The sequence below is a fragment of the Agelaius phoeniceus genome, chromosome 22 (assembly GCF_051311805.1).
Source record: "Agelaius phoeniceus isolate bAgePho1 chromosome 22, bAgePho1.hap1, whole genome shotgun sequence".
Taxonomy (NCBI): Eukaryota; Metazoa; Chordata; class Aves; order Passeriformes; family Icteridae; genus Agelaius; species Agelaius phoeniceus.
The window spans coordinates 3,905,428-3,917,912 of NC_135286.1; positions in this window are offsets into that span (position 1 = coordinate 3,905,428).

A 12,485-nucleotide genomic window follows, 5' to 3' on the forward strand; every position below is an offset into this window, starting at 1 on the left:
AAAGGAAAGGAAAGGAAAGGAAAGGAAAGGAAAGGAAAGGAAAGGAAAGGAAAGGAAAGGAAAGGAAAGGAAAGGAAAGAAAAGAAAAGAAAAGAAAAGAAAAGAAAAGAAAAGAAAAGAAAAGAAAAGAAAAGAAAAGAAAAGAAAAGAAAAGAAAAGAAAAGAAAAGAAAAGAAAAGAAAATTCTCTGGCAGCCTCCTCCCAGCACACGCTGGTGTGTGGTGGTGCCACTGGATCCCTCCTGCAAATCCTCTGCTTGTGAAACCTCCTGGGCTGCTTCTGGTCTTGGCAGTGCCACCTTCTCCTGCCTTTTGGCAGTGCCACCTCCTCCTGGGACCTGTGCAGGAGCCTGGGTGGGGAAGCAGAGCCCTTAAAGCTCTGCCCATCACTGCTGAGAGGCAGAGGGGCAGCCCCACACCAGGCATGGATCTGATGGCTGAGGGTGCAACAAGAGCAGGGAAGGGCTGGGATGAGGGCAGCACTTAAAGGTTCAGTGGAAGAAATTGCTTTTGAAAAAAGCTTTTGAGAAGCAGAGCTGATGACTCCACATGGCCTCAAATCTGCTGCCAAGTGATGCCAGTTCTTGGTCAAAAACCCAAGAGCTAACTCTTGGCCACAGACAACAGGAACCAGTATTTAGACCATTTATGGGCCACAGAAGATCAGTGGAGATATGAAATCTGTGGATTCACTGAATTCCCTCAGTACCACAGCTCCACATTTGCAATTACAGATTCGTGGGGCTCAGCATCCAGCCTTGCCACCAAGCACTGCCTGGAGCCCTTCTGCAGCCCCAGAGCCAAGCTGGCTGCCCCCACCAGCCTTAGGTGCACCCCAGGGGGACAGCAAGACACAAAATGTTCACCAAAATCTGGTATGGGGACACCTGAGTGTCCCAAGTCACCCAGCCAGCTCCACAGGGGCAGAGAGTGTTTGTGAGTGTCGGAAAACCTATGGAATTTCCATGATAAATTGTCTTTCTTTTGGCTCGGGAAGAGCAGCAGCATCATCCCCCTCAATTTGGGTAATTATCCGTGGTTATTTCAAGTTTTAAACCCCTGGCTCATAACAGAAAAGCAGCCAAGAGTGGAGCAGGATGGCTGAGCTGGGCTGGGACACAGCCCCAGAGCAGGGAGCAGGGCTGGGCAGTGCCAGCAATGCTGCCCCAGACCCCACCCTGCCCCTGCTGTGCCTGCAGCACCAGGGCCAAGGGCCAGGACCTGCCCAGCCCAGGCTCTGACTGTCCCTGCCCTGAAAAAGGCTTTGCCTGCACAAACAAGCACAAACCAGACTAAAGAAATCCAAGCCAGCCACCTACTGCTGCTCCTTGGAAATTCAGAGCAGTGGCGTGCCTGACCTTCCTTTCTGACACAGAATCACATGAGAAATGCTAGAGATAAAATACAGGGGATATTTTGCTGGAGGAAAAAAAAAAAAAAAAGATCATAAATCAGCATGAGAAGCACATTTGAATTTTAGAGGAATATGTCAGATACATATTCCTCTACACTGTCCAGCCATTAAATTTCACAGGTTCAGTTTAAGAACTTCAGGAGATTGCTGGCATTGCCTGAAAGGGAGAAGAAAATTATAAACACGTGCTGGGGGCTCTGAGTGAGACACAAAAATCCGAGGGTAATCCTTATTGCTATCCAAGATATAACCAAATAGGCACAATAAGGAATTCCATTCACTTGCCTGGAGAAGGGCTGACCATAGCCTCTAATTCCAGCAAGATTAAAGACATTTTGAAGAGATGGGAACGGATCAGGTGTTTGCTCTGGCCCTTCCCAGCTGATCTCCTGAGTGCCACTAGTCTGCAGTGTTGCAGAGCCCATGCTCCAAGCTCGGTGCCCTCCTGTGCCCTGGCAGGAACCCGGGGGTGCTGCTGGGCTGGCTGCCCACCCCAGGGCGTGCAGACACGGGGGGCAGCACAGCCCCTCACTGCAGGGACCATCCCTTGCTGTGGGGGCTCTGGGAGGGCACAGGAACAGAGGCTCTGGGGCATTCACATTCTCTGGAAAATCCCCTTGCCCGGGATTTCTCTCCTGGGAAGCTGAAAATCCTCAGAAAAAGGAAAAACAATTCTTATCTCGTTTGCTTCTCCTGTGTTGTGCTCATGTGGAATGTGTTTGGGGATTGTTTACCCACAGGTGATTGTTCCATTGGATTCTGCTCTGAGTTGTTTTCACTCTTTGGCCAATCAGGGCCAAGCTGTGTCAGGACTCTGGAAATGAGTTTTCATTATTATATTTTTAACATTCTGTAAGTATCCTTTCTGTATTCTTTAGTATAGTATAGTATTCTTTAATATAATATAGTATCATAAAATAATAAATTAGACTTCTGAGAACATGGAGTTAAATTCATCATTCCTTCCTTCCTGCAAATACAATAATGCTGCAAGGCAGGTGATGCAAAGTGAGGAGATGGAGCCCCAGTGCTTTTGGACATCTCTAGGCATAAACTGGGCCTTTGAGAAGGCAGAGGGAGGTAAGAACCAGGGAGGATGAGGCCATGCTGGCTCCTGGGACACGCTGTCCTTCAGGCATTGTCACAGCACCCTCCTGCCCAGCCTCAGGTGATGCTGAACATCCATGTGGAGCACCAGGATGATGCAGCAGGGCAGTACCAGGGCACAGGAGCATGGACCAGCAGAGCTCCACTGTGCAGGATGATGTGCCCAGTGAGTACCAGGATGATGTACTCAGTGAGTACCAGGATGATGTACCAAGGGAGTACCAGAATGCAGAATGATGTTCCCAGTGAGTACCAGGACACAGGAGTATGTACCAGTAGAGCTCCACAATGCAGGATGACATACCCAGTGAGTACAAGGATGGAGGATGATGTACCCTGTGAGTACCAGGAGCATGTACAAGTAGAGCTCCAGGATGCAGGATTATGTACCCAGTGAGTACCAGGATGATGTATCCTGTGAGTACCAGGGTGCAGGGTGCTGTGGGAGGATGCAGCTCTGGAAATGTGTCCCAGAGCCCTGCAGATCCCAGCTCCCAGGAACCAGGACCTTGACTGGAGCAGTGTCACGAGGGAGTGAAGCACTGGGAGCTCAGGGGAGAAGCCAAGAGGCACCAGCAGCAGGGACTGCAGAGCTGGGAGACTCTGGATCCAAGGACATTGTTACTATACTTCAGATTATATAAATAACTCTCTGAATAAAACCACATGTGACCACATTCTGTTTCCCATCCCTCTGCTCTGCCGGCAGCACACAGGCTCTTGCAACACTTGTTTACTGGGGAGGCTGTATATAAAGAGAAAATGGTTTGCTGGGTCTTATGTTTTCACTTTAATTCTCAGTGTATAAAAAAAAAGAAAAAAAAAACCTGTGAATTTGCTAATGGGCCTTGAAAATGTATTTTTAAAGCAAGGGCAGCATGACTCGGTGAGTTGCTACGAAGGATTACAGAAGGAACAAGGTTTGCTAGGAAAATTTTTCCCTTGAGAAAATCTGTAACAGCTGAAAGGCCAGGGCCTGCTTCTTTCCAAGAAAATAAACACATTTCTGCATCCAAAATCAAGCTTCATCTCAGGTATGGAGTGTTTGTTCTCTGGTGTTTATGTGCTTCCCATATCTTTGGCGTTGGATTTGACATTTGAAGGCCGGACAGTCACTCCTTTTTCTCCCCAAAGGAAGATTCCTGTTGTGTTTTTAAAGCACACTTTTGGGCAGAGATAAATAGCCATGAGCTTCAGGAGTGTCAGAGCCAGATAGTCAATTGAGATTCCTTTGTATGTTTCTCTATTTCACTTCAGAGTTGATCTTGCATAAAAAATATTTTTTTAGCATTAGCTCTGACTTGCAGCCTGGAGGGAAGCTCTGGAGCAGGAGGAATTGCAAGCAGTCTGCTCAGGGGCCACAAACCCTCAGCTTGCTCTTTCCTGGTCATTATAATCCTCGTGCTTTGGGAGTTTTGTACCCAGGGGCAATTCAGAGCATTTGATTTGCTGAAGTTTTCTGTTAAACAGTGACCACGTCCAAGGGAGCAGCCCCTCCTGTCCCTGGAATTGGAATCACTGTGAGCCTTGCACTTCTCCAGGCACTGAATTCCTTGCTTAAACCTCCTGGGGAATGGTCCCTGAAATTTTCCCACAAACATTTGCTAGTTCTTCCTCTAACAGCCAAGAATACCTTGATGGTTGGGAAGGCAATGAGGGGTGATCAGATTGACAATTTTAGAATTTAATTTTACAATCAGATTGACAATTTTCCCTGCTGGGGAAATACCCACGTCCTCTCCCATCATTGCTGCAGTCACTGCAGACTGAGCACTCTGCCCTTCCCAGTGAGGGGATGCAGTGCCCACAGCTCTGTGCAGGTCACAGTAACCCAGCTTATCTCCTGCCTCCAGGCAGTTTTCACCATTTTCCCCCTTTCCCTCTCTGTGTGTCCCTAAGCAGAGTGGGGACCTGGACTTTCTGCATCACGTTAATCAGAGCTGGATTTTCTGCATCATGTTAATCAGGACCAGGTGTGGCTGCTGCCCCTCAGGCTGGTGTGAGAGCAGGAGTTAACCCACCTCAAAGGAGAGGCTGTAATTGCCACTGGGCTCCCAGGATGAATGAGCTTTTAATGACTGCCAACTTCTGAATGGAGGCAGGGGGACCAATAACAGCACCAACTTCACAACCAGCAGCAGCAGCAGCACATATGGAGGCAGTGTGGCTCAGCTGGAAATAAACCCTGGAGGTGTCAGGGCAGTGCATAAGGGCTCTCCTGGCAGCCTGGAGGTGGAAAAGATGAAATTCTGGCTGCTGGAGAAACAAACAAGGCTGTCAGGCTGGAGGTGCGTGTGAGCCTGGGCTGGGCTGGGCTATCCCAGGCTCTTGCAAAACATCTGCAGGCTCCCAGCTCCACCAGGACACAGCCCTGGCTGGACTTGGATTGGTTGAACTCAGTGGAGAAGCAGCAGAGACAAACAGAAAACCAGGAGCAGGGTTTGGCCTCAGGGGACAACAGAAAGGCAAAACAGCCTGGGGCCCTGCAGAGCAGCACCTGCAGGGGATGGGGCTGGGGCTGTGAGCCCTGCTGGGGTCACCAAGGGCCACCTGCTCCTCCAGGAACTGTGGCACAGAGGGGACCTGCAGTGGCCATGGCCTGTCACATTCCTATTTTCTGAAAAAAAATCCCTTTGCCCAGGATTTTTCTCCTGGGAAGCTGAGAAGCCTCAGAGAAAAAGGAAAACAACTTTTATCTCATTTGCTTCTCCTGGGTTTTGCTCCTTTGGAACTTGTTTTAAAAGGAAAACAATTCTTATCTCATTTGCTTCCCCTGGGTCTTGCTCCTTTGGAATTTGTTTAAAAAGGAAAACAATTCTTCTGTCATTTGCTTCTGCTGTGTTGTGCTCATGTGGAATGTGTTTGGAGATTGTTTACCCACAGGTGATTGTTCCATTGGGTTTCTGTGAATTTTTTCACTCTTTGGCCACTTGGGGTTAGGCTGTGCTGGGACTCTGGAAAGAGTCACGAGTTTTTCATTATTATCTTTTAGCCTTCTCTAAGTATTCTCTCTGTATTCTTTACTATAGTTTAGTTTAGTATTCTTTCATATAATATTATATTATATGAATAATATAATAGTATATAATAAATATATAATAATATAAATAATAGATAATAATAGATAGTGATAGATAATATTAGGTAATAAATAAATAATATATATTGTATATATATAAATATATATAAATAGTATAATAAAGTAATAAATTAGCCTTCTGAGAACATTGAGTCAGATCCTTCCTTCCTTCCTTCCTTCCTTCCTTCCTTCCTTCCTTCCTTCCTTCCTTCCTTCCTTCCTTCCTTCCTTCCTTCCTTCCTTCCTTCCTTCCTTCCTTCCTTCCTTCCTTCCTTCCTTCCTTCGTGTCCCTGACTCCAGGCAGCTCTTGGGGACCTGCCCAGAGAATGTGAGAGTCCCACAGAGAATGTGAGAGTGCTGTGTCACATTCTGAGTGCTGCACAGCACCCTGTGAGCAGGGACAGCAGGACATGGAGGAGCCACAGCTAAGCTTCAACATCTGGTTCTGTGCATTCCTATATTGTAATAAAATAACTCTTCCCACAGATTTCACATCATCTTTGTCTGGGCATCAGTGAACTGTGACGAGAGAAACTTTTTTTTTTCTTTTTTTTCTTTTTTTTTTGTGGTTTTCAGAGGAACAAAGAGGCAATCTCCATCTGATGAGGTGTCCTGGCAGCCTCCTGTGCTCCAAGGCTGCATCTCGTGCTGTCAGTGCAGCCCCATGTCCTGGGACAGCTGCCTGGTCAACCTGCAGAGCCTGGGGGGGCTGTGGTCCCCAAGGTCTGGGGACAGTGAGAGACCCTCAGTGCAGCCCACAAAGGGCAGGAGCAGCAGCTCCCAGACACAAAGAGGCACCAGAAACACACCTGCAATCTGGATCCCACCTTTCTGGCCCCTGCTTCAGTGAAAGGGCAACAAAGAACATGAAACAACTTGCTTGAAGGCTCACAGACCCAATGAAGTCCAGGGAGGACCATTCCCTGCAGCCTCAGCACCTCCCAGCGTGGGCAAAAAATGAGACAAAAATGAGACAAAAAAAATGCATTTTCCCTGGAAAATATGTGCCTGCCTGGAGGTGGCTCAGCAGAGGGAATGGGCATACAAACCCATGGAAAATTAACAGCACAAAGCTGGGTCAAATCACACTTTGCATGGAGCATGGGGCTGCTCTTGCTCCCAGGGCACAGCTCCTCCTGGCACCGTGGCTGCTTGTCTTGGTTTAGGGCAATTTTGGGAGAAAACCCTCTAAAGAGGTTTCCTCTAGAAAACCAATTCAAGCAGCCCTTGCCCCAGCTGGTTTGGGAACAAGATTTTCTTGGAGAAAAGTGGGAAAATTTGTTTATTTAACAGGTAAAGCATTCAGCAGCACAAAAAAATTAACATTATTGAAGAATAAAAATTCTTGCTGCTCCAAAAGAGATGACAAACTCAGAAAGTCCCCTCGTTGACTGTAGCTCTGCTCACTCAGCCTGTTATCAATCTGTTATCAGTCTCTTATCAGGCCCTTATCAGTCTCTTATCAGTGCTCAGGCCACAAGTGGGGCTGCTGGAGTTCTTCTGGGTGTTCAGTCCAGAGCAGGTTTAAACAGGTCCAATAAAAAGAAAAACCACAGTCAAAGGAACGTCTGTGCCTCATCTGGATAAAACTACCTGAAAGCAAAGGAGAGCTCTGTCTGTCCATGCTGCAGACAGCACAGGAGCAGGGATGTGGAGGGCTGAGTGCAGTTTCTGATAACAAACTCTGCTTCTTTTCCCCCTCTTCGCTCTCAGAATGAGTCCTAAAGGTGCAAAATTTATTTCTGGGCTAAAAAAGATGAATGGGGCTACATGAAGTCACCCCAGGACGCTGCTCTGGGCTCTTTGCCTGTGGTTGTGACCTCCACTCGTCCTGCTGTGAGGTGCTGCAGTGGCTCTTGGCCTGCCTGTCATCCTGTGAGGACAAAAACTCCACAGCACCCCAGAATGAGAAGAGAATCCCCTTCTCCTCATCTGGCCAAGGCAGCCTGTGAGCCATCAGCTCCCTGTGTTTATTGGAGACTGCTCTGGGCTTATTTTAAGTCTCCCACTTTAACAGAGCAGGAAGGCTCACAGGGCTCTGGAGGGTCAGGGGAACATTTGGCTCCAGCCAAGCCTTGCTGGTGATAAATGGCTGATGGGGGAATGTAGGAAATGGGACAGACTTGGCTGTAATTGAGTGCACAAAAGTGGTTTCAGTAGAACCTGAGCATTTTTAGAAGGAGAATGTGGCCCCCACTCCCTGCCCAGCTCTCCTCGTCCCTGTCCCCTGGTGCACCATGGAGAAAGCAGCCAGAAATCTTCAGTAGCCATTTTCCAGGGGGATTAGATTACATCTATTCCATGATTTAGCAGTCTGTTTGGGAAAAGGGATTTCATTCCTTTGCTTCTTCTTGTCAGGATGGATTTGCTGATCCCAAACATGTTCCTCACACTTTATTTAGGGCTTATTATGCATCATTTACATTGCTGAGCTGTCACCAGGCTGTCTGCACGGAGCAGGCAGGCAGGCAGTGCACTTCTCTGCCCTCCTGCTCCCCTCCCAGATGTGGAGCTGGCAGGATGAGGCAGTCAGGAGATCCCTTGGCTGATACCAATTGCCTTTTGGGGGGTTATTCCACTCTGTTCAGGGGCCAGGCAGGCTCAGCACAGATGCAGATTTTCCCCAGCTACATTGCCAGGGTCAAGCCACCTGCAGCAGGCAGTTCTGTGGGGACAAGGTTTGATTTTCTCATTAAGGGATGCCAAATGATGGTTCTTGAGTCCAGCACCCTTTCCTGTGCCTGTATTTTGACAGGAGGTTCCCCAATGCCTGCAGTGCTCACTGGGGGGATCACAGCAATGTCAATATTCTTCCCTAATTTACAGCCCTCCCTGGCTGCAATTTATGGTTTAAATGTTATTTAATGTTTCCTGCCTGGCACACTGCAGGGGGATCAGCCTCCCTCAGTACCCAGCATGAGAAATGGGCAGAGATCCCAAACCCCTCTTGCTCCAGAGCTGCTTTTTACCCAAAAGGAATCCATGGCTTCTTATAGGACTCCATGAACTGACCCTAATTTGCAGCCCTCCCTGGCTGTAATTAATGGTTTTAATGTAATTTATGTTTTAATGTTTAATGTCATTTAATGTTTCCTCCCCGGCACACTGCAGGGGGATCAGCCTCCCCCCCAGTACCCAGAATGAGGAATGGGAGAGATCCCAAAACCCTCTTGCTCCAGAGCTGCTTTTTACCCAAAAGGAATCTTGAATCAAGATTCCTTTATCAATCTTTGGAATTCCTTTATCAATCTCTTAATCAATCTTTGGGAACCAAGAATTCCCAACAGGAATTCTTGTAGGACTCCATGAACTGACCTCAGGGAGCTCTGTAAGAGAAAGGAGCAGTGGCATCAGATGTCAGATCCCTGATGATCACATGGGAGGGGAATACAGGCAGGACTGACTGCATAAACACTGCAGCACTCACTGTTCTGTCCCATATGAATGCTCTGTCTGCTGATGTACTGAACTCTGCATGGAGCATAAATATGGAATTTATTCCAATTCCTGGTGGCAATTGCCGCCCTGCATTGAGGCAGGAAGTTCTCCTACATGCAAAGAGCAGAATTTGTACTCCCCAAAGCATGCAGCTTTACTGCCCAGGAAGGACAGGCCTGTCCTGGATCCTGCTCTCAAAAGAACAAACAGCAATCTTGCTGGGATGCCAGCACCCATCCAGAAGGGCAATTTTTTTCCAATTAATTAACTGGAAACTGTTTCTTTCCAGGTGAATAATTCAGCCAAAGTTGCCTGTAGATGTGACTGTAACAGCAATTGTTCCTGTTCAGCATTTGCCCTTTAGTTCAGAACCACTCACTCATGAAAGGGAAGGAACATCAGCCTGGTGCCCAGTGGGTGCTGACCCAAAAGGGCCTCAAAAGGAACAAGCTGAGCCAGGGAGGGCTGTAATTTAGGGAAGAAATTCTAGCCCTCCCTGGGCTGTAATTTCTCCAAAATGTACAGCCCTCTGAAGCTTTTTGAGTGAGGACCCCAAATCAGAGACCCCAGAGCCTCAGGAGCTGTGAGGGGGGACATGTGCAGGCTGCCACGTGTCCTGGGGCACAGGTGACATCCTGGTCCCTGCTGCTCCTTGGCCAAGGTCTCCTCTGGCCCCAGTGATGCCTTGAGAAGGCTGAACTAGAGCAGAGGCTAGGCAGAGCTAAAGAATAGAGCAGGGATTTATTAAAAGTCTTCAATGGATGCACCTTGGGCAGCACAAGAGCCCAGCCAGGGCTGCATCAAAGATGAACCAAAATGGTCACAAAATGAACCCAAGATGAACCAAAATGGTCCCAAAATGGACACCTGGTCACGGGGTCTCTCACTTTGATCAGTTCTGCTCCGTTTGCATATTGGAGTTCATTGTCCAATTACAGCTTTAGCTTATGAAGTCCCATCCTGTTTGTTTTTCTCTCTTCACTTCACCATTGTGCTCTTGGGGCTGAGATTTGGATCATTTGTCCTTGTTCCCCAGCTGGAGCAGGAATTGTTTTGTCTCCCTATCCCTTTGTCTCACCATCCCTAATATGAAGCTCAGACCCACACACTAAAGCAGCACAGAATCTGAAAAACACAAAAGCTCAGACCTGAGGCATCCCCAGCAGATGCTCTGCAGGAGCTGGCTCTCATTTCAAGGGATTCCTGGAGCCCAGAGCAGGGCTCAGCACCTGGAGCCAGAGCTGGGCCCCCCATCCGTACCTGCTTATTTTAGCCCATGATTGCCTGACTCCTGATAACCAGATTATCTTTCTGTCTGCTGTTAAACACTCATTGAAGTCCAGCATGTTCCACCTGGGTCAGGGCCCTCGTGGGGCTGTGCATGGTGGGAGGCAGGGCCAGGGCCAGGGCAGGCTCTGGGGCACCTGGCAGCTTTCATCACACCTGGCAGGACGTGCAGAGCCTGTTGAAAACAACTGCTTGTAAATGCAAAGCTCCATCTCCAGTTACTGCTCCCCTGCCTCAGCCAGTCCCCTGCTGTCCATGAGATATGTTCCAAATGATAGCATTTGTCTTTAATAAATGGGCACTACACAAACTGCCTCCTATGGGAAACCTGGGAGCTCTAAGTAAAACCTGATGTTTCCATTTCATTATTATGCCTTTGCTCCGAGATGAATTCCAACCCATCCCCTGTTTAATATCAGCCAAAGGTGTGCAGTGGGTTTGTGTTGCTATTTATGAAATTCATATTGCTGGGCCTAATCTGTTTCAGATCACCCAGCTGTGTCTGTGTCTGCATCAGCCTGACCCAAAACAAGGATGTTCTTTTGCCATGGTCACTGGCATCACCAGCATTCAGGAAGGATAAAGGGCAAAGCTCCTCCCATGGCCACTAAGCCTCTGAAAGCAGATATGAGGTCCTTTAGTGAAATATTTCCTCAGAATACTTTCTGTGATATTTCCTCTTAAGGCCTGTACTGGTCCTTACTCTAAAAAGGTATCTGAAATGCAGGTTGAGTTTCCATGGGTCTGAAATGCAGGATGAGTTTCCATGGTCTGAAATGCAGGTTGAGTTTCCATGGTCTGAAATGCAGGATGAGTTTCCAGGAATCTGAAATGCAGGATGAGTTTCCATGGTCTGAAATGCAGGATGAGTTCCATTAGTGTGAAATGCAGGATGAGTTTCCATGAGTCTGAAATGCAGATTGAGTTTCCAGGAATCTGAAATGCAGGTTGAGTTTCCATGGGTCTGAAATGCAGGATAAGTTTCCACAAATCTGAAATGCAGGATGAGTTTCCACAAATCTGAAATGCAGGTTGAGTTTCCATTAATCTGAAATGCAGGATAAGTTTCCATTAATCTGAAACGCAAGTTGAGTTTCCATGATCTGAAATGCAGGATGAGTTTCCAGGAATTTGAAATGCAGGATGAGTTTCCATTATTCTGAAATGCAGGATGAGTTTCCATTATTCTGAAATGCAGGATGAGTTTCCATTAATCTGAAATGCAAGTTGAGTTTCCATGAGTCTGAAACGCAAATTGAGTTTCCATGAGTCTGAAATGCAGGATGAGTTTCCAGGAATCTGAAATGCAGGATGAGTTCCATTAGTGTGAAATGCAGGATGAGTTTCCATGGTCTGAAATGCAGGATGAGTTTCCATGGTCTGAAATGCAGGATGAGTTTCCATGGTCTGAAATGCAGGATGAGTTTCCATTATTCTGAAATGCAGGATGAGTTTCCACGTGTCAGAGCAGCCTTGCTGCCCCTCTGCTGCAGGTGCTGTAAAGGTGAGGAAGAGGCTGGCACGTGCCAGGCTGCACCACTTGGGGTATTGGGGTTATCATGTGTGCCCCTGGTTTGGCTCTGGTGTCAAACACACTGATCTGTGTGCACATACCCAGCACATACCCAACTACACCCAAGATGAGCCAAAATGGTCACAAAATGGACAACCGGTCACGGGGTCTCTCCCTTTGATCAGTTCTGCTCCATTTCCATATTGCAGTTAATTGTCTGATTACAGCTTTAGCTTATGAAGTCCCATCCTTCTTGTTTTTCTCTCTTCAGCCCACGTTGTTTCTGCTCCTGGGACTGAGATTTGGATCATTTGTCCTTGGTCCCCAGCTGGAGCAGGAGTTGTTTTGTCTCCTTGCTCTGTGCAGAGAGCTCACCATCCCCTAATATGAAGCTCAGACCCACGCACTAAAGCAGCTCAGAATCTGAAATAAAAACTAAAACCTGAGGCGTGACCCTCAGCAGCCACCTGTCACAGCACCCCTTGAACACTGAGAGCACAAAACCCACCCAGAGGAGAGCAAAGTGTCACAGGGAGGAGCCCCTGTGCTTGGTTAAACAGATGTGAACCTGAGATCCCTCGAGTCCAGGGCTCATGTTCTGCCCTTCTGTCATGTCCTGGTGCTGCATCACCCAGGCATTTCTGACAA